Source organism: Carcharhinus amblyrhynchos, chromosome 5, assembly GCF_965287045.1.
Source record: "Carcharhinus amblyrhynchos chromosome 5, sCarAmb.v2.hapA, whole genome shotgun sequence".
Taxonomy (NCBI): Eukaryota; Metazoa; Chordata; class Chondrichthyes; order Carcharhiniformes; family Carcharhinidae; genus Carcharhinus; species Carcharhinus amblyrhynchos.
The window spans coordinates 54926874-54939491 of NC_137328.1; the positions used below are offsets into that span (position 1 = coordinate 54926874).

Sequence of the window (12618 nt, forward strand, 5' to 3'; positions counted from 1 at the left end):
AGGATTCACTGTTCTTTTATACTCCATTCCTTTTGAAGAAAGTCATCTTTTTAAATAATCATTTGAGAAAAGGAACTGAGACAGATTCCTAGCAAGAATCTATTCCCGGTTGGCCAGAATTCTAGAGGCTGGAGAAGATCTGCAACACATTACATGGTCTGGAAGCTAATGCTGACTGGTCATTTGCCAAAAGCTTTATGTAACTCTGATAAACTTCAAAGTCTGCTATGAACATAAGTGGAACATTTGAAGACTACAACTATGCACGCATGTGGCAGACATTAGATTAATGTATCCATGTCCATTATTACGTAAATGCCAATATTTGATTTCCATGAGAAAGCGGAATCATTTTTCAGAATGATGGCCTTTGGATTTGGTCAACTTGAGCTAAAATAAAACATATTTGTTTTTCCTGCTTGTACATCATTTTAAACCAACAGGATAAAATAACCCAAAGACAGGACAGTATTGTAGATATTTGTACTGTATTATCACAATGAAAGACTCTGAGCATTCTAGCAGATTATTTGATGGGTGCCAAGTTTCAGGATTCATCTCCTTTGTTAAGCACATGACTGATTTTTTTGCCGAATTTTCACAGATGTGAAGTAGTTCAGGTGACCACAGAAAATATTTTTGAAAAAATGCAATTTCACATTTGAAACTTAATCGAATTGTTTACAGATACCAGTTAGGGGTATGATGAATACATTTTCACAGGTAATGCTCCACTTGTTCGTGTAATAACTGAAAAGTTTAAGTGGACATTGTTAATTTGCATTGTCAAAAGAATGTTGAAATTTCAGTTTAAAAATAAACAATACACTTCAGTTCTGATGAAAGATCATGGACCTGAAAGGTTGGCTGGGAACCTGTGCCCTCCCCGTGGTGAGTTAGGTGAGGCTTCAGATGGAGGATGGACCCAGGCAGAGGTGAATGACAGTGGGAAGCGAAGCATAGTGGTGGTGGTGGTTCAGGGGGGTGGGGGGGGCAGTGTGCGGCTAGTTGGCAGGGGCAGTTGGCAGGGAGCTTTAATCAGGCATGAGAGTGAAATAGGGAGCGGATCCCATGTCGTCTTCCCACCTCCACCACAATTAAACCCATGGCAGGAAGGCCCATAGAAGGCCATTCTGTCACACTGCCAACTAAGGCTCCTGAGTAGAGAACTGATGCCTTTTTAAGGGTCTCATTTCACTGTCATAGCTATCAACCCAAATGGCAGGCGGGGGTCTCACAATGTCGGGAACACAATAAACAAACCCTGCCATGTTTGTGAAATCGCAATTTTTCAAAAACATTTTCTGTGGCCACGTGAACTACTTCACATCCGTGAAAATTCAGCAAAAAAAATCAGTCATGTGCTTAACAAAGGAGATGAATCCCATGAGGTTCTCGAAGGCACTCAATGCCTGATTAAGAGAACTGGCGTCAGGAAGCAGATGATGTGATGTTCAAAGCATTATGCCTTACCTCCTGCCTAAGCTCTCATCACCTTGCTCCCTCCCCCGCCCCCCCATAACCCAACCACCAGGCTTCCCTTCCCACCATCACCCACCTCTGCCTGTGTCTATCCTCGATCTGAAAGTCTCATTGTAACAACCACCAACCCCTCCCCGGTGTGCTGTTGTGAACGGGAGAGCTGCTGGCCTCTACTTGATCTGCAGCTCTCAGCAGGCAGAAGGCTTGCTCCCAGGGTCCTTGATCCTGGGAAAGGCCTCCCTCTGGCCTGGTAAGTGCCTGAGTGGCATGAGATGCAGTGGGCCTTTTCATAAAGATGGGATCCCACCAGCTTTTGATAAGCGAGGGGATTAAGGGTTATGGGGAGAGGGCGGGAATGTGGAACTGAGCCATGACAGATCAGCCATGATCTTATTGAATGGCGGGGCAGGCTCAAAGGGCTGGATGGCCTACTCCTGCTCCTATTTCTTATGTTCTTATGTTCTCTCCAACTGGCAAATGGGACCCCTTACTGTTGCTTCCTCAAGATTTCACCTGTTAACTTGTTTCTCTCTTTCCAGATGCTGCCTGACCTCTACTGAGTATTTCCAGCAGTTTTCATTTTTAATAGACCTCCGTTTACTGGACCAACTTCTACTGAAAACAAATTTCTTTGAATTTGAGAACTGCCTTGTAAGAGAACAAATGTGATATTTGCCTCAACTGAGGGAAGTGCCTCATTCCAATGCAAAATTGAACTAAACTCTCTCTTGTCTTCTCAGTTGGATGTAGATGATTCTATGATATTATTCAAAGAATTGCTGGGAAATTCATCCAAAGTTCTGGCCAATATTTATCCCTCCAGCGACATCACTATGTAGATTATCTTGTCATCATCTCATTGCAGTTTGTGAGGCCTTGCTGTGTGCAAATTGGATGTCGCGTTTGCTATTATACAACAGCCACAGCATTTCGAAAAGTCATTAATTAGCTGCAAAATGCTTTGTGACATGAAATATGATAATTAAATGCACACCCTTCTTTCTTTAAGTATTCATGAGCAGAAATTTGGCAATGTTAGCTGTGAAAGAGAGCCAACCACTGACTGTATCAGATATCTCCGTTCTTAACACACGTTGAAAAAATAGAACAAATATGGGATACTGCGGGTTCAAATCTGGTTCTCACCATCGGTTAAAGGTCACCTAGGTCTTTTGTCTGTAGGAGCCGTGTTGGAGTTTTTTTAGACAGTTGGAATCAAGTTGGTAAGGAGCCATAGATCTGAACTGCCCCAAACTGAGGCCTAATTGCCACTGATCTCACCCAGAAAGGAAAACCCCCGGAAGTAATTGGGACATATTGCACTGGTGCTGTAGTGACTGTGTTTTGAAGTGGCTCACCAAAATCAAAAAATAATATGAAAACGTTAGTTGGAAAACCAAGCCATGCAACCCAGTTTACCGGATGTGATTTCTTATCTGCCCTGGGAGCAGGTGCCTCCACTTAGGAACCAAGCAGTGTGTATACAATTGATCAGCAAAATGCCTTTAATAATGTTTTAGTATCTGAATCTAGCCAGAGTTCGGGTTTGAAATGGTTCAACTATTACAAGGATGGAACATTTTGTTGTGTATTGCCTGAACCTCAATACGTCTGCTAAGTTACAAAACTTATGGAAAATCAGTTTTACACTCGAGAGGAAAATATCCTCCCACTGACTGTTTGAAGTGGTTTTCCAAGGAAATTTATCAAAGGGAAGAGTCGTAAATTAGAAAGAATTTACTGCTGTCCCAGAATACGTGATGTTTCATAAATGCTGAAAAACAGCTTAGAGATATGGTGCACATTTGCAATGAGTTAGCCTTGTCAAAGTCTGGCTTGGCAGCTGAGTTTGTTCAAATCCAGACTTAATTCCCTAAAATGAGAGCCAGAACATTGCCGGAAAATGATGTTGAAATGATACTATTGCATGATCGGACATTTGACTGCCACAGATGATGCATGTTATCATGTTTAAGACAGCTGCCCCCACACCATTCCTTCATTTATAAAAGCTAACTTTTTTCCTTGGATTAATTATACCACCCATTTGAATATTGGCCAGAGTAGATTTAACTTGAAATTAAGCTTGCATTTGGACTGATTTATTGTTTGCTGCACATCCTTATCTTACACTTTTTTTTAATTGCCCTCCATTTTCCATGCCAATTTTCAACTGTTCTTTTAAGTTCTTTCATGTATCATGACACACAGGGGCCCCAGGCCTTTAGTAGTGCTACGCTTGAATCAGCTGCTGGAAGTTGTAAGAGATTGATGAGGATGGGCTCGAAATTTTCTCCCTGGCACCATTAAAGTGCTTCACTCCCATTTTGTATGTCCCTCTGACACCCCATTCCTCATCATATCATAGTTCTCCATGGCATACCTTAGCTAACCCATGCGACATTATTAACACTTTATTCCTACCAGCTTATCATTTCACTCCTTCCAATTTTTAGCACTTGTGTTTGCATCTGTTTGGATTTTTCTTCCCCCTCCTATGTTGGTGCTGATTTTTGTAGACTGTAGTTCAATGAGTACAAACAGGGTGTATGCTCCATACAGATAGACCTCTTCATCTCCATGCCTAGGCAATGAATTTCAGCTGGCTATTCTACCTTGCACTGATGACATGGTGGCACAGTGGTAAGCACTGCTGCCTCACAGCGCCAGGGACCCAGGTTCAATTACCAGCTTGGGTCACTGTCTGTGTAGAATTGGCATATTCTCCCCATGTATGCATGGGTTTCCTCTGGTTTCCAAAGATGTGCGGGTTAGGTGGATTGGCCATGCTAAACTGCTCCTTAGTGTCAGGGGGACTAAGTAGGATAAATACATGGAGTTATGAAGATAAGGCCTGGGCAAGATTGTGGTCAGTGTAGACTCAAAGGACTGAATTGCCTCCTTCTGCTCTGTAGAATTCTATTCAATGATAACCACGTGGTTGGGAGGATCACAGCTAAGCCTAATCTGATCCTTAACCCATGTATATATGTATTCTTTCAAAGTGGGAGGAAGAGGTCAATTGATAACAATCAGAAATGAGAACCATAGCCCAAAAATACCAAAACCAATCGTAAGCATGTATACCAATACACCCCCTGAGATCAGATAGTACAGAGCATGGATCAGTCACTAATTGATGCATTTATCAAATGGATCACCAAGGAGTTTTCAGTTCAAGACACTAAGGGGTTATGGAAGTAGAGGATTGAAAGTTTTATAGTACAATCAATTGCATTTCAAGCTAACTATGCACAGATAAAGAAAGGAAAATAAAGTTACATATCACCTTATGTTTGTTACATCTCAAACTACACCACATTCAGTTACTTTCTTTACAAAAGGCAATGAGTATTTTTTCAAAAAACATGGAAGCCTTTTTGTACACAGAAAGTTCCAGGAGTATTCGTATTATGAAGAACCAATTATTTATTTGTAAACCTTCTGCTCTTCCAAGTATTGCCATGGAATCTGTAATATTTTTCTGAACAAGCAGAAAGGGTTTCAATTTAGTCTTTCACCAAAATGGCAGTAACTTCACCAATAAATGCTCCCTCTCAGGAAATGGTCAAATCCTGAATGCAGTTTGAACCCAAAGCCTCCAGGTTCAGGCTCAGGATTGATACCAACTGAGCAAAGCTGACACATGTGGCCAGCCTTCATAAGGCAGTGCAACTATTGAAGTTCAATCCTCTCATCATCTAACATCCACACTAGCTCACTGATCATGGCATCATAGAGTCCCTGGAGCGCAGAAGGAGGCCATTTGGCCCATTGAGTCCGCACTGACCACAATGCCATGCAGGCCCTATTCCTGTAATCCCACATATTTACCCTGATGATCTCCTGACACTAGGATGAATTTAGCATTGCCAACTAACCTAACCTGCACATCTCACTGGAAAATGAGCCAGAGCATAGATTTTGGTTGAAATTTTCTCCTCCCTAATCCATGGGACCTGAGACTGATTGTAGTGGTTTCTCTTCCAGGATTTTTATTAAAATTCAAGTTTGTCATGCATGTAAACACAACCATGAAAAATTCTCTATGACCTTAACATATCATGCACCATTTCTGTAGATAACCTAGAGTTGCTGTGAAATTCGATCCCAGGGTACAATTTACAGTGTAAACAATTTATCTATTTGTTCTGAATCATCACATGTACTATCACCTACTGCACTGCATATCTCCTTGTGTTAATGCCCATGTAAGAAGACACATTGGGATATGATGCATGATAATAATAAATAGCACATGAACTGGCAAGTGCTTTTGTTTTTGGTTGTTGATCTGGGTGAATGCCACAAGCTGGCCCTTTTCCACACAAGTTTCTCATCTTTATTATAATATCTAAATAAACCAGAGCTGCTGCTTAAATACAATCTCATTCAAATCAAACCAGGTGAAGCACCCTGGTAAAGCTGTTGCATGTTATAAAATGCAGCATCACTCGCATTATTTTGACACATACACAGAGTGCTTTGTAAAGTACTTGCCCATGACAACCAGATAGTCCAAGAGCTTGATAATGAGATAAGCTGAAGGTATTTAAACCCGCTGCTTCATTTATTTGGCATTGTAAATACTACACTAGCCTAATTTTGTTGAGAAACTATTCTTGGAAAAATAGGGACTTTCTTCACAGCCACCTCTGTGCCAATTTTTTGAGAAAGGGTTGTCAGTAATCTTCCTTTTGATTTAAGTATGATCAGCTTACTGTCATAATACTGACAGTTATTATAAACGATGTGATGTCCTGTTGAGAGACTGGGAAGAAAGGAGATTTTGAAGAAGTGAGACATTACAGCATGCAGCAACGTTTTTGCAGACACTGTATGGTGCAAAAACAATATTTTATCCATGAGTGAGGGAGACTGAACAATGTTAGTTTTCTTCATGCTATGTGCTACATTGTTATGAGTGTCCATCAGGCTTTGCTATAATAGCTCTTCCTTCCTGACAATGAGAGCAGAATTTCCAAGTGTCACAGATTCAGCTTATGTGTTTTATTGTTGTCCATGTTCAAAGTGTGAGATTAGTTATTTTCTTATCCTGAAAGTGGTTTGTTCCAATTTAAGTCATTCCAGCAGCAAGTTTTTTGGTGAATTTAAGAAGTACCGATTATTTATTAGCCCACACTTGCCTAGAGGTTTAATGCAACATCTCAAACACAGGCAAACGTTAAATACAGGTAACAGAATTTGATTACAAGTAGTAGTTATTTCAATCTCTTTCATAGCAAGCCTTCGTTTCTTAAGATAAACTAATGTTTTGGGTGGGATGGAGGTCATGTTAAACAGAGGCTCTTCAGTAGGCTGTGAGGCTTCTTGTAATTGTATTGCCAGGAAGTTGGCTCTCAGTTGAACTTGAAGAAGTTGGGAGAGAATCCTTCTCCCACTTTCAAAGTCAATGGTAGCCATGATGTGGACATGCTGGCGTTCGACTGAGGTGGGCACAGTAAGAAGTCTCACAACACGGACAATCACATCCACTTGTGAAATTCACAACTCTCTTTGGTAAGGATGAACTATTAACAGGATGGACTATCACACATCAGCTAACTCACCTTTCTACTTCACCCGGACCATAAAAACATCAAAACTCTATGCCTTTTCTGAAAGGCATTGAAAGGGATAATTTCTCTTGAATGGGGTCAATCAACTAAAAAACCATGGCTATCTCAAAAGCCCTCAACATGTGAAAAGCTAAAACATTGGATGTGAGAAAAACACTGACTTTTATGGAAGAAGGCTTTTGAATCTGTAATTGGTCACATAATTAAATCAGCTATGACAACACCAGTTTAAAGTCCAACACTCACTCGCCTGATGAAGGAGCAGCTCCAAAAACTCATGATTACAAATGAACCTGTTGGACTTTAAACTGGTGTTGAGACTTCTTACTGTGCCCACTTTCAAAATATAGTGGTTTTACTTTGGCTGTGCAGTTAGCTCGATGGTTTTTCAGATGATGTTTTGGTTGATATTTCTCAGTGTTCTGATCTGAATAGTTTTTGCTGTTAAAAGGACAGGTAACAAACATGGCTGACTTAATCATGTGATCAATTACAAATTCAAACACCAATCTTCCATAAAAGGCAGTGGGGTTTATTTTCACATCCAATGCTTTTCACATGTTGAGGGCTTTTGGGATAGCCATGGTTTTGTAATTGACTGACTCCATTCAAGGGAAATTATCCCTTTTGAATGCCTTTCAGAAAAGGCACAGTTTCGATGTTTTTATGGTCCAGGATTATGTAGAAAGGTGAGTTGGCTGATGAGTGATAGTCCATTCTGTTGATAGTTCATCTTTACCAAAAGGAGCTGTGACTTTAATAAGTAGCTGCGTTTGTTCATATTTTAATTGGATTTTTTTTTGAATCAGGTGTGTCTGGAGGTCATGTCACCAAACTCATGTGAGATTTCCAGCCATCATCACTAAAACTGTTAGCTATGATTTAGTAGCCACACTAGCCGCGAGCGTAAATTCCATAATGGCTGCTAAATCTTACAAAAGACAAAAAATGGGATTTATGCCAGTGAGATTTCAGTTTCTGATCTTCACCAGCCCCTCCAATAACACAACTAGGTTTACGCCCAGAAAGGGCATGAGTCTGATTTGCATATATTATAATATCATCAGTGGCCTTGCTGGCACTACCTTCACCCTCAATGTATCTTTCCATTCAACGCAAATCGCTTTGCAAAAAAGAAAACCAGTCGTGATGACCACGCTGAGAGTGGGGGAGACAGGGAAGTATAGTACCTGGGGGTGGGGGAGGCCCATGTCTGTGCAGCATCCTGGCAGGGGCAACCTAATTCTGCCAGGATGCCAGTTCCAGGGTGTCAGTGCTAGGGATGGACCCTTTGGGGTCCAGAGTGGGGCATGCCACAATGCTTTTCAGGGAGAGAGTGTGCCCCCATTGCCTGTTAGGGGGAGAGAATGCCCCAGTGCTAAGGCGGGGTGGGGGGGGGGGGGGTGGTGGCGGCAGTGTCCCAATGCCTGTGTAGTGTGGTGGGAAGTTGCCCTGATGCCTGTATTGTGGGGGTGGGGGAGTGTGCACTGATGCCTGCCTATGTTGTGGGGTGGGGGAGCAGAGTGCACTGATGTCTCTGTTCTGGGGATGGGGTGGGGAGGGATGGAGTGTGCCGATACCTGTGTTGTAGGGGCATCACCCCAATGCTTGTGGCAGAGTACCTCCATGCCCTTGAGAGGAGTTTATTCTTCTCGCAGATCAGGGCACCTTTTAAAGATGGCACCCTGGTGTGCATGGAGCCAGCCTTACCAGCTCTATCAGACACTGCTTGAGTGACAGCACGAACCACACCCCCCAGATTCTCTGCACATTGAGTGCCAGAGAAGCTGCAGTAGAAACTTGGCTGTGCAGCTGGAGAGACATGCACTGGTTTGTAGTGTGAAACTGACTGACAAATTTTAAGACAATTCCATTCCTGTGTCCATTTCAAAACACAGGCTCAAGTCTCCCTTCAGAATCCCTTTCCTGACCTTAATCCGACAAAAAAAACACACCTTTCTCTGAATTTGCTGGGGTTGGGGGGAGCAATCTTCCAGTGGAGAATCCTTCCAAACTGATTCAGTGCAGGAAACCTCAGAGGCATCGGTGAAGGGAATCCACTGAGACGCCAGACCCTGTTCTTACAGCACGAGCTGCCTTATTTTGTTAAATAAGAGGTTTAAGTGTCCCAACTTCTAGCCATAGCTTTTCAAGGAAGCTTTAGTTGTGTAGGGAGCCAGGTAGGTAAAGTAAGTGGTTAAGTGGGTAGGCTGGGTAAGTGGGTTAGAGTGGCAGTTGGTTATAGTGGTGAGATCAGGTAATGTCAGTCTGGAGGCGTTGGGTGGTTTTGGTGGAGTAGGAGTCGGTAGTGGGGTAGTAATTGGGTGGGACTGTCTGGGAATAAAGTCATGGGGGCTAGTCAGGTCAGGAAGCTCTGGTTCATAATTGTAAAACATTGTGTTGTGCCTGCCACATTGTCTGTTTTAACCCTTATACGATGGACAAAGCATTGCGAGTAGACTTCTTGTTAGTACAACCAATATTTATTTAAAACACAGAGTCAATAATCACCCACCCAACCAACAATAACTTATTGTTAATATCTTACAGAAAATACTAAAGTTCAAGTCCAATACTAGATCTTGACAACTTTGCATGACCGGCAAATACCCAAGCAGATATTGGCCTTTATCGTACACTGGTCTCTGTGGCCCTCTGTGTAGTCTGGCCCTTTGGCCTAATCTGGCACTCTGGCTCTAGTCTTCCTTCCTTCTCGGATGTGGTAGCTCTCCTCGTGCTGGTCGTTGCTGGCCACGTTCACCATTGTTGTAGCTCATTCATGGGGTCAGAGAGAGGGAGCTGCTTCTGTGGTGCAGCACTTTTTATCCCTTCTTGCTTTTGTGTCCTTTTGGGTGGTCTCCTGATTCTTGTCAATCAATCAATCGATCAGGGCTTGATCACCCTGATCGATAAGAATCCAATCAGGTGCTAACACACCAATCTCTGGGTGTGTCCCAAACAGCCATCCCTGTAGGTGCTGGAAGCACGTAGGTCACAGGCCTCCCTCCCAAATAAGAGGTTAAAGTTCTCCTTTGTCTGGTAAACAACCCAGTTTGACCAGAGAGTCCCCTTTGTCCTGGAGATGGCCCATATCTTGTGTATTCAGTCATCTGAGCTGCGGCCTGTTCATCTCTGTCTTTTAGGCTGCAGCCTGCTGTTTTAATTCTTGCCCAGTTGTCCCAGGTTGCTTTATAAATTGCCATTTTGGGTGGCCCATTTGGCCATAGTCCCTCCTTTGATCCTGAATGCAAAGTGTGATGGATCACAAACTTAGGACTAATATCTGTCAGGAATTCCCCAGTCACTCAACAGTCAAGCAAGGCGCAGGCATTGGCATGCAAAGCAATAATACATCCCTCTAACATATTTACATTCCAGAAGTTACAGACAGCAAACATCCTGCTGTTAACCATGAATTACAAATAACTACACACTCTGAAGCAAAATCATTACAATAAGTCAATTATAAACAACCAAACATTCAAAAAACATTACAATCATGAGTCCAATACACGTTCCGATATTAAGATTTTCAACTGTCCATTATTGTCCAGTAGTGCAAAGTGCAATCTCTGTAAAATTGTGCAAATAAATTAGAGGGGATCGTGATTCGAAGGTGAACCCCATGTTTAATGTTGTGTCAAACCACAAATAGCCGGGATATGAAAGGTTCATCGTGCTTATTCTGATCATGAGTCTGATAAGGTTGCATCTTTTGTCATCATCTGCCATTGTCCAGAGGAGATCAATGTAATTTCTGCTGTTATCACATCTAATATTTGATGTATTTACTCTTTGTGCACCCCCCCTTTTTTTCCTGAAGCTGTATTGTATTTAGATAATCCACTGGTAAAAGATCTGACTCCCAAGTGGCAACATTCTGTTCAAAGGTCAACGTCAACTGGTGAAAGTATAACAAATGACATTTGATTTTTAAAAATCAGTATACAGCTTTCAAGAAATGAGTTTTAAAACAAAAGACCATCAGTTTGCTTTCAAAGAGTCTTGCAATAAGTTACAGGAAAAGGCTGTTGCATAGGGAGATCTCTCATTACCTTTCAGTGGCAAGGAAAATGACTCAGAAGTAACTAGGTACATTGCTGGCTATATTCAACTTGCGGTCTCAATCCCTTGACACATGTTCCATGCAATTTTCCAAGTAAAGACATTTAAGTTCATTAAAAGCCACACTTTTTAAATGAAGTGCTCAATCCTCATAACGAGTTAACTGAGTCAATAATGGATAGCAAGATTAATCATGGTGAAAATGGTTCTCTAGCATTTTAACATAACAGGCAAATCAAATTTCATCAGATACAGCTGTCTGTGGTTCCAGGAGCCATTTTGGGAACAAGATGGGAGCTTGATCCTGAATCTGGCAGAAATGCTTCTTTTGCTTTGATCAGTCAGTATAACTACCACCACCACTGTAGTAGTATCCATCTTAGCCCTTGTTCCCAGCTGAATAGTTATCCCAGTCCCCCCTATTGTACCGGCTTCCACTGTTATTGCCACCTTTCCTGTCACTATCCCCAGTAGCCACCTCCTGCTCCTCTCCCGCGGCCACTGTTACTGTAGCCATCTTGATCATACCAGCGGCCATCTCCAGACCTTTTCTTGGCATGACCCACCCAGATCTGGTGCCCATCAGATGATTTCCTGTTCATTGCTTGCAATGCATCCCTGGTGTCCCCTGGGTTTTCAGAAGAGATGAAGCTGAAACAGCAGGATGCCATGGTGTCCTTGTCTTTAATCACTTTCACCTCAGAGATTTGCCTGTACTTGGAGAAAACCTCTTCCAGAGACTGCTTGTCTGCGTTGAAGGTCAGGCCGCTGACAAACAACTTCCCTGCTTCAGTCATGATGACGGGATTGCTGTGCACTTGAGAGTGTGAAGCTCTAGGAGCTGGTGGAGCTGATGGCCCTGGTGGTCTTGGGAACCGTGGTGGGGGTCTCCTACAATCTCGGGCGAAGTGTCCAGGCTGCCGCAGTTAAAACACATCCCTCTATCTCTCCCCGGGGCTGCTGTGTAAGGTGGAACTGTATCTCTCTGGTGTTGGGGATCTCCTCTACCTTAGTTTCTCCATACTGTACCCTGGCCCGCCCTCATCAGAAGCATTCTCGTCTCCCTATCTGACCGTGATATTGGGGCTCCCTTATCTTCCTGTTCCCAGACATGAGCTAACCGTCGGAAAACCCATGCTTCATTGTGTGCGGTCTCTGCGGGGTGAAAATTAGCACAGGCTTTCTTGCCTTCCTCTGTGGTGTGTGAGACTAATGTCCTAGCCCATTTGGACGGATCAGCTTCATCTAATTTAGCCCGATCTAATTCCCCATACACTCCCGCGAAGTGGATCCATAAACAACCGGCAAAGGCAGTTGGATGTTCTCCTTTCCTCTGTCTACATTTATTTAACCCATCGACAGGATCCCATTTATAAAATCCTACCGTGGTCAATATTGCTTCCTTGATCTCTTTCAAGGTTCCTTCCCCGAAATTTTGACAGGCTGGCAGGGCACACCGTACAGACTTGCTTAAGCACATGACTATCAGCTT

General features: G+C 42.7%; 1 pseudogene; it reads right to left on the reverse strand.

The window, feature by feature from the left end:
• Positions 1 to 11587: 11587 nt before the first annotated feature.
• Positions 11588 to 11923, reverse strand: LOC145343537 (cold-inducible RNA-binding protein B pseudogene; annotated as a pseudogene).
• Between the last annotated feature and the right edge of the window lie 695 nt (positions 11924 to 12618).